Source organism: Delphinus delphis, chromosome 7 (genome assembly GCF_949987515.2).
Source record: "Delphinus delphis chromosome 7, mDelDel1.2, whole genome shotgun sequence".
Lineage (NCBI taxonomy): Eukaryota > Metazoa > Chordata > Mammalia > Artiodactyla > Delphinidae > Delphinus > Delphinus delphis.
Window position 1 is genome coordinate 7,195,620 of NC_082689.1, and position 7,633 is coordinate 7,203,252.

Below are 7,633 nucleotides of genomic sequence, written 5' to 3' on the forward strand. Positions count from 1 at the left end.
CCTCTTGGACCACAGGCGAGGTGTCCTCAGTCCTCAGGTCAGTGCACCAGGGTGAAGGGGCAGGTGCCCAGCTATTGCACAGGGCCACCCCGTCCCGCCTCAGCCCTCAGCCTCCCAACATGACAAGAGAAGCCGCGTGCAGGGGCCTGGGCCAGGCAAGCCTCCATTCGAATCCGGTTCTTCTGCATTCAAGCTGCAGGAGCTGGCTGGGTTTCTTCTCTCTCTCAGCCCCGGTTACCTTGTCTTTGCCTTAAGGAGGGCAGCCCCTAGAGGAGCTCAGGTGTGCCAGGAGCCCCCAGCCCCTGCCACCTGCAGCAGCCCTCGCAACACTTGATGCTGAAAATCAAAGCAAAGGCCTGTGACTCCGGTGGACTGAATCCTGGACCGGCCTCACCTCCCGCCTCAGGAAAGAGCAGTGGGGGGAGGAAGTAAGGAAGGTGGTTAACTCAGGCCTGAGGCCGGGAAGTTCTGCCCATTAAGGGGGCCCCAGGGGTGGGCTGCTCCCATAGAGGGGTCATCTCGGGGGTCCCCTCCAGCATGGGGGGCAGCACGGTCAAGGCTTGGCCACCCTGCTTCGGGCCGTCTCTGGGCTCAAATGAAGTTCCTTTTGGAAGCTCAGCCCAGCAGACTTCCGGGTCCTCGCACTCACCTCCCCAAAGCCAGTTCCTCCCCAGGTCGCTCTGAGCTTCCTCTCCCCGACCACTGCCCCCTCCCCTGGTTCCTCCCACTGAACCCAGGGACAAAACTCCCAAGCCTTCAACGAGCACGTATCAAGGCCCTCTAGCCAGGTCCTGAGCTAGGTATGGGGACACCAAGGTGGGGAGAAGAGCTGGCCTCCTGAAGCTGGCTCGACCCTGGGATGCCAGCCCCCAAGCAAGCAACCCCTGGTGGAGAGCTCTCCTTCCCTGACTCCCAACTCAGCCCCACACCAAGTCAACCCTCTCCTTAAGAGACCTGCTCCCACCATATACTTCTCAGGTTTCTCCTGTTTCCCTGCTGTCTGCCTCAAAGCCCCTGGGTCACTCCAGGGTCCATCAGGAGGATCCACCCACAATCCTTGCCCCACAGCACCTCGACCAGCTCATCCCCAGAGACCCTCTATCACATCCAAGACACTTCCACTTATAGCTACCTCCCCCCAGCACTCTCCAGCTTCCCACCTTCCCTTCCACACCTCTATTCCCCGAGTCCCACATTTCAGCAGGGTTGGGGAGGCCAGTGAGACTGTCCTTGCCATTTGATCCAGTGTTATTTCCCTTTGACACACACACAACACATACAAGACACATACATGTCATACATGTTTCCCTAATTTTTAAGGTCCATGCCACCTTCACGTCCTTCCCAACCCAATTACCTAAGCCATCTGACATGGTCAGCTTCCTTATCCCCTTGCCCTTCTGCCCCTGACACTCAGAAAACCCCAACTTCTAGATCAGGGTTGCCCTTATGGTGAATGGGGCCCCAGTAGATATTTTTTGCAGGGTCCCTGTCTATATACACAATTTCATTAAAACTTGTATTTTAAAATTCAGGGACCCACGTAAGGTAGTGATTTATCAATGAAGATTTAGAATAATGGACAGAGAAGAGGTAATTATGTATATGTTCAGTGTCCAATCAGCGCACCTGAAGAGTCTTTGTGATGTCCAGGTCCTCTCTTCTTGTCCAGGTCCTGCTTTTTATTGTCAAATGCACCATTCCTGGCTGATTTTGTATCTCGTACAGCAAGATGAGGGTAGCAGTGCTGCTCTTATTCACAATGCGGTGGCATTTCACAACCTGTTCATTTCAAGACAGCATAGATCTTCTTGCCTCTGCGTTTCCTAACCCCATTCATTTATTGATGGTCATGTCATTACTCGTGACACTGCTTCATCCATTGTGCCGCCTGTGAATACTGGCTTCCAACGATTCCCTCTGAGGTTGTTCCTTTGCTTCGTTGATATCCACAAGTGCATATCTTACCCAGAGCATGCCAGAAAATGTTAATGAGAGAGGTGGCAAGATGGTGGAGTAGGAAGACCCTGAGCCCACCTGCTTTTACAGACACACCAAAATTACACTTTCTTACAGAGCAACAAACTATCAGAATGACCTGAAGGCTAGCAGAACAGATTTTTCCACAACTAAAGACATAAAGAAAGAATCACAATGAGATGAGTAGGAAGGGTACAGATGCAGTAGAGTCAAGACCCACACCCCCAGGTTGGCAACCCACAAATGAGGTGAATATCACAATCATAGAGATTCTCCTCGAGGAACGAGGCGTATGAGCCTTACATTGGGTTCCCCAGCCCAGGGGTCCTGCACAGGGATGAAAAGCCCCCAAAATGTCTGGTTTTGAAAACCAGCAGGGTTTACATTCAGGACGCCAGAGGGCCGTAGGAAACAGAGACTCTGCTTTTAAAGGATGCGCACAAAACCTTACATCTTCTGAGACCAGTGCAGAGGTGGTAGTTTGCAAGGAGCCTGTGTCAGACATACTTGCTGATCTTGGAGAGCCTCCCAGAGAGGCAGCACGCAACTGGGACTCCCCCTGGGGACGGAGATGCTGACAGCAGCCATTTTGGGGAGCTTGTTCTACCCCAATAACACTGGCACTGGCAAGCACCATTCTGGAATCCTCCCTCTAGCATATTAGTGTTGGGGACACAGCCCTGCCCACCAGTAGGCTGGCACCAGGCCCCAGGCCACCCCACCCTCTGGGCAGACAGACAGTCATGCAGAGACCCACGACTGGGCCAGCAGCAGATCCACACCCCTCTGGGCTACACAGCCAACCATGCAAGAAGCCTACCCTGTCCTCCAGGGGCCCCACAGCCATCACATAAGGCATGGTCTTGCAGGCAACTGGGCCAGGGGCCAGCCCCATCCACCAGCGCGCCCACAATAGTTAGCCTCACCACAACAGAAGGGCACATGCAGCCCATACAGGGGGCACTCCTAGAGCATGCAGCTCTGGTGACCAAAGGGGAGCTTACTGCTGGGCCCTATAGGACATCTCCTACATAAGTCCACTTTTCCAAGATTTGGAAATGTAACCGACCTACCTAACACACAGAAATAAACACAGAATATTGGGGAAAAAATGAGGCAACAGAGGAATATGTGCCAAATGAAGGAACAACACATAACCTTAGAAAAAGAACTAAACGAAGTGGAGATCAACAATCTACCCCATAATGGGTTTGAGGTAACAATCATAAAGATACTTACCAAACTCAGGAGAAGAAAGGATGAACACAGAATTTCAATAAAGAGTTACAAAGTATAAAAAAGAACCCAAAAGAACTGAAGAATACAATAATTGAAATAAAACACACTAAAAGGAATCAGCAGTAGAGTAAATTATACAGAAGAACAGATAAGTGATCTGGAAGACAGAGTAGTGGAAATGGCCCAAGCTGAACAGAAGAAAGAAAAAGAATTTTTAAAAATGAGGGTAGTTTAAGAGACCTCTAGGACTATATCAAGCATACTAACATTTACACTATAGGGGTCCCAGAAGGAGAAGAGAGAGAGAAAGGGTCAGAGGACATATCTGAAGAAATAACAACTGAAAACAGCCCTAACCTGGGGAAGGAAACAGACACCCAGGTTCAGGAAGCACAGAGAGTCCCTAGTAAGATGGACCCAAAGAGGTCCATGCTAAGATACATTATAATTAAAATGGCAAAAATTAAAGATGAAGAGAGAATCTTAAAAGCAGCAAGAGAAAAGCAACTAGTTACATACCAGGGAACTCCCATAAGACAATCAGCTGACTTTTCAGCAGAAACTTTGTAGGCCAGAAGCGAGTGGAACAATGTATTCAAAGTGATGAAACAAAAAGCTTACAACCAAGAATACTCTACCCGAGATTATCTTTCAAATTAGAAGGAGAGAGCAAGAGTTTTGACAAGCAGAAGCTAGAAGAGCCCAGCACCACTAAACTAGTTTTACAAGAAATGTTAAGGGGACTTTTCTAAGCAGGAAGAAAAGGCCACAACTAGAAATATGAAAAATTGTGAAAGGGAAAATCTCATCGGTAAAGACAAACATGCAGTAAAGCCAGTAGGTCAACCACTTATAAAGCTAGTGTTAAAAGACACAAGACAAAAGAAAAAGCTCAAATAAACAACCTACCCTTACACCTAGAGGAACTAGGAAAAGAACAATAAATAGAACCCAAAGTTAGGAGAAGGAAAGAAATCATAAAAATCAGAGCAGAAATAAATGAAATAGAGACTAAAAAAATAAAATAGGAAAGTTCAATGAAACTAAGAGCTGGTTCTTCAAAAAGATAAACAAAATTGATATACCTATAGCCACTCATTGAGGAAAAAAAAGAGAGGGCCCACATAAATAAAATCAGAAATGAAAAGGACAAGTTACAATGGACACCACAGAAATACAAAGGATCATGAGATTACTGTGAACAATTATACACCAATAAAATGGGCAACATAGGAGAAATGGACAAATTTCTAGAAACGTACAATCTCCAAAGACTGAACCAGGAAGAAATAGAAAACATGAACAGACCAATTACTAGTAAAAAATAAAAACAACAAAAAAACAAACAAAAAACCAAACTCCCCAAACCCAGAAGTCCAGAACCGGTTGGCTTCACAGCTGAATTCTGCCAAAAATTTAGAAAATACTTACCTATCCTTCTCAAACTATTCCGAGAAATTGCAGAGGAAGGAATGCTTCTGAACTCATTCTATGAAATCTTCATCACCCTGACACCAAAATCAGACAAAGATATTACTAAAAAGAAACTTACAGACAAATATTACTCATGAACATAGATGCAAAAATCCTCCACAAAATATTAGCAAGCTGAATTCAACAATACAATAAAAGGATCACATACCATGATCAAGTGAGATTTATCCCAGTGATGCAAGGATAGTACAATACCTGCAAATCAATCGGTGTGATACGTTGTTAATGTAAGCATTAACAAAGTGAGGAATAAAAATCATATGATCATCTCAATAGATGCAGGAAAAGCTTTGGACAAAATTCAACATCCATTTATGATTAAAACTCTCAACAAAGTGGGTATATAAGGGACACACCTCAACATAATAAAGGCCATATATTACAAGCCCACAGTCAACATCATATTCAATGGTGAAAAGCTGAAAGCATTTCCTCTAAGATCAGAAACAAGACAAGAATGTCAACTCTTGCCACTTTTATTCAACATAGTATTGGAATTCTTAGCTACAGGAATCAGAAGAAAAAAAGAAAGAAAAGGAATCTAAAGTGTAAAGGAAGAAGTAAAACTGTCATTGTTTGCAGATGACATGATACTGTACATAGGAAATCCTAAAGACACCACCAAAAAACTACCAGAACTCATCAACGAATTCAGTAAAGTTGCAGGATACAAAATTAATATTTAGAACTCTTTTGCATTTCTATACACTATCAGCAAGCTATCAGAAAGAGAAATTAAGAAAGCAATCCCATTTACAATCACATCAAAAAGAATAAAATACCTATGAATAAATCTAACTAAGGAGGTAAAAGATCTGTACTTGGAAAACCAAAAGACACTGATGAAAGAAATTGAAGATGTCACAAACAAGATGGCAAGATACATCGTGTATATAGATTGGAAGAATTAATATTGTTAAAATGACCATACTACCCAAGGCAATCTACAGACTCAATGCAATCTCTATCAAAATACCAATGGCATTTTTCACAGAACTAGAACAAATAATTCTATAATTTGTATGGAAACATAGAAGATCTCAAATAGCCAAAACAATCTTGAAAAAGAAAAACAAAACTAGAGATATGATGCTCCCTGATTTCAAACTATACTACAAAGTTGCAGTAATAATAACAGTATGGTACTGACACAAAACAGACACATAGATTAATGGAACAGAATAGAGGGCCCAGAAATGAACCCACACGTACATGGGCAATTAATCTATGACAGAGGAGGCAAGAATATACAATGGGGAAAAGATAGCCTCTTCAGTAAATGGTTTTGGGCAAACTGGACAGCTACATGCAAGAGACTCAAACTGGACTACTCTCTCACACCACACACAAAAATAAATTCAAAATGGATTGAAGACTTAAATGTAAGACCTGAAACCATGAAACTTCTAGAAGAAAATGTAAGCAGTATGCTCTCTAACATCGGTATTAGTAATATTTGTTTTGGTGCCGTCTCCCCACGCAAGGTAAACAAAAACAAACAAATGAGACTACATCAAACTAAGAAGGAAACTATCAACAACATGAAAAGGCCACCTACTGAATGGGAGAAGATATTTGCACACAATATACCCTACAAGGGGTTAATATCCAAAATATACAAAAATTCATACAACTCAATGTCAAAAAACCAAACAACCCAATTTAAAAATGGGCAGAGGGTCTGAATAGAGCACCTCTAGAAGCTCTGGGAAGGACAGACAAAACCTCAGTGTTGGGCTTCCCTGGTGGCGCAGTGGTTGAGAGTCTGCCTGCCGATGCAGGGGACACGGGTCCGTGCCCCGGTCCGGGAAGATCCCACGTGCCGCAGAGTGGCTGGGCCCGTGAGCCATGGCCTCTGAGCCTGCGCGTCCGGAGCCTGTGCTCCGCAACGGGAGAGGCCACAACAGTGAGAGGCCCGTGTACCGCAAAAAAAAAAAAAAACCCTCAGTGTTGAAGAAATGAACTTACATGGCAGGTGCCAAGACATAGGAAGGATTCTGCTTCTGAAAACTCAGGTGGAGGCAGGTGACAGGCACAGGACCGAGAGAGGTGCAATGATCCCAATGCACCACCAAGCTGCTTGTCAGGTGTCCTTCCACCCTGGACAGGAAGCAGAGTGGGTTTCAAAGTCTGAGAAGGGGTCAGACAAGAAGAGGGACCATGGAGTCCCAGCAGTAGGGATGAAGAAGAGATGCAGGGTCACTTCACACAAATATTGTGGGACAATATTTCTAAGTATTAATCACCATGCTTCCCTTTCCCTTCTGTGTTCATCGAAGCTCTTTACTGTACCCCAGGGCACCCGAGTCCCCACCAGCCTGGGCCAAGTAGGTGTCAGCCCTTGATTCCTATGGGAAAGAAGTCAGCGAGTGAAAGTGGCTACTCACTAGAAGCAAAGGGAGGGGTGATAGTCAGTTTTATGTGCCAGCGTGGCTGGGCCACAGTGCCCAGATATGTGGTCAAACAGTGTTCTCGATGTCTCAGTGAAGATATTCATCAGTGCGATTAGCATTGAACTCAGGAGACTCTGAGTACAGCAGGTGGCTCTCCATATCGTGGGTGGGCCTCATGCAATCCATCGAAGGCCCAAATAGAAAAAGGCGGAGGTTCCCCAAAGGAGAGGGAATTCAGTCAGCAGACTGACTGCCGTCAGACTCAAACTGCAGCCTCAGCTCAGCTCTGGTCCCCAGGCTGCAGGTCCACCCTGCAGATGCTGGACTTGCCTGGCCTCCGCAACGATGTGAGCCAATTCCTTAAAATAAATCTCTTTATATCTCCTCATTCCACTGGCGTTGTTCCTTCCCCTGGAGAACCCTAATACAGAAGGGAATACTTAACTATGAAGTTTGAAAGCTGCTCACTTGGCCAGTGCAATCAGGAGTGAACTTCCCTCACCCCAGACCTGAAAAAAATGGCATCT